This window comes from Apteryx rowi, unplaced genomic scaffold (genome assembly GCF_003343035.1).
Source record: "Apteryx rowi isolate R43461 unplaced genomic scaffold, aptRow1 scaffold_142, whole genome shotgun sequence".
Classification (NCBI taxonomy): domain Eukaryota; kingdom Metazoa; phylum Chordata; class Aves; order Apterygiformes; family Apterygidae; genus Apteryx; species Apteryx rowi.
The window spans coordinates 1,759,757-1,762,293 of NW_020447664.1; the positions used below are offsets into that span (position 1 = coordinate 1,759,757).

The 2,537-nt window shown below is 45.0% G+C and overlaps 1 protein-coding gene across 1 annotated transcript in view; it reads left to right on the forward strand.

The window, feature by feature from the left end:
• Positions 1-2,537, forward strand: part of ZIC4 (Zic family member 4) — a 33,826-nt gene that overhangs the window by 6,455 nt on the left and 24,834 nt on the right. The gene's annotated exons all lie outside the window — the stretch shown is intronic.

Consider the following 2,537-nt stretch of genomic DNA (forward strand, 5'->3'; position numbering starts at 1 on the left):
CTCTTTCCTTTCCCTTCCCCTCCCCTCCCCCGAGGAACCAAAGTGTTTTAATACAGATTTCTAGCTGTACAGATTTTTTTCTTGTCAACAGTCTCTTGCGGTAAAGTGCTTCTGTTCGCCCACTATTTTCTGTGAGAGTGTTTTTTTTTTAAAGAAATATATATATATATAAACTATTATTTGTTACCGAATTGTACAAAATGGATCCATTAAATTCTTTGATTAATTAACCCGTTCGGTGGACGTTTCTGTAAAAAAAATCTCATTACTTTTCCCTCGTGCAGTATATAAATATGTATATATACATATATATATTTATTTATTTATTTCCCCCTCTCCCCAGTTGTCGCTAATAAAGAAAGGCCCAGGGGTGGCTTAATGATTGATTGTCCATTTTAGTTTACACTAGTAATGACTTTTAATACCTAAACACATCCGTCCCCACCCGAGTGTCACCGCTGTCGGGCTGCGGGCGCTTGCGTGTCCGGGGGGCGGCCGGGGGGGCTGGCTGTGACGTCACGCGCGGAGCCGCGGGGCCGGGACCCCCGACGGGACCTGCGACGCGCGCGACCTCCGCGCGGGCCTGCCCCAAAACGCGCGGCATTTGCCGCGTAAAAAGCTATCGTGAGAATAAATTTCCGTAACAGCGAAACAACACGATTTTAGCACGTTCCTCCTATCCGAGGACTTAAAATTAAACCTGCACAAACCTACATGATTCAGTCCTTTGAGTTAAAGAAAGAAAGAAGAGGGGGGAAAAAAAAACAGAAAGCAAAAAACCCAAACATCCCACCTTGGGGTAACTTGAAACTGCCGAATGGCACCGTTTTAATTACTTTAATGATGTTTAAGAATACCAGGTAGTATAGGCAAATAAATAGCCTGGGTTGCTGAGAGAGGTTTCTATGGCTCGCTAAACGCAGACAGAAGGCCTGCTGAAACAGGGTCTCTCCAAGCCTTATATCAGGCCTCGCCACCCAGGTAACTAGGGTTAATGTGTGCGTGCGTGTACGTTTACACAGACACACACGCACAAACACACACACACACACACACACACACGTATACACAAAAGCTACAGGGAAAAAAAAATAGCTGGTCAGTGGCGAAAAACATGTCCACGCCGAGCGCCTCCCTTACTGCTGCAACTTCATTTTCTTCCCAAGGCACCAAATGGGGGATTCCCTTTTTCACACGCGCAACTCAGCAACTTTTTGCTTTTGAACGTCTCATTCATTTCGCATTGTAACAACAGCATGTCAATACGGGGAGATACACTTAATGAATTACCTAGTCAGAGAAAAATGTGTAAGGAGCCTAAACTATAGGACAATTGTTCCCCTCTGACTATACAGCCCCTGAAACTTATGCCGTGGAAATTGAAAGGTACGGAAGCCATCTGCGGGAAGAGAGGATGTTCCCATCTTGTCCTGAGATCTGTTTATTTCTTTATTTCTCTATTTACAGAAGTGTTTGGATGTGCAGGCTAATCACCTTTAATTTTTCATTTGCTTGTTACAGATGTCTACCCCGTTGCTCTCAAGGTAATCTAGACAGACGCAGCTGAAAGCCTGACTCTTATGCCTTAGACATCAAAGAAAGCTCGCACAAAGAAGTATTTCTTCACAACGGTGAATCTTCATGGTAAGTTAGGATTTCTATGGCAATAGGGCAAGTCATACTTAAATAGTGAAAGGCGAAGTCTGGAGCCCGTCCAGTCTTTTCATTAAGGACATAATATTTACGTCTAACAGGCCCTTTTTCTTGTGTATACAAGTATATATTTTTGTTTGACGCGAACTAAATCATTTTCATTTAATTTCCGGTAAACAAAACCCACGCGAATAGGGCACTTGTTCCAGATCATAATAAAAATGGATAAGAATGTCAGGAAGAAAAGGCCCGCTTGAACCGTCGCCTCAGCCCACTTTTGTTTCTGCTTTCTGCCGGGATCAGAGAATGCGTTTGGGATTTGAGGGCGAGTTTCTAAAGGCAAGGAAATGGTTTTTAAGGGGGAAAAGAAAAGGAGAAAGGTCTAATCAAGCTCGGGTTGTTCAAAGGGCCTGATTTTGGGGTTGAAAGTGTGAGTTTTATGGTGCATCAGCATGCCACGTTAGGATCGCTATGGTAATGAGGAGAGCAATAGCAAGCGGCCTTCAAAGGAGGCACACTCCATTTGAGACAGTCTATTAAGATACATTTGCACTGACCTTTGGTTTCATGCTAGCTTAATACAGTCAATCTGCTCCTCGCTATAGATACACTTCCTCCACCTAATGCACTTCTGCGGAGCTGGGGTTTGTCTGGCTCCGCATTCACCCTAAGGTGGGCTTGGCTCTGACATTTTAGCCTCGCTGTTCTTCTCCCCAAAGAAAGGGCTGCTAATGAGGCTTAGGGCGAGTTCCCTTCCCCTCTCACGAGCATTTCCGATCAGCTTATCGCAGTAAAACCCGATCACAAAGCCCCAGCAGAAGTGGGTTTTCTCTCCCCCCTCCCGCCCTCCCCGGGAAATGAAAAAGACCCTCGGGCGGCCTTAG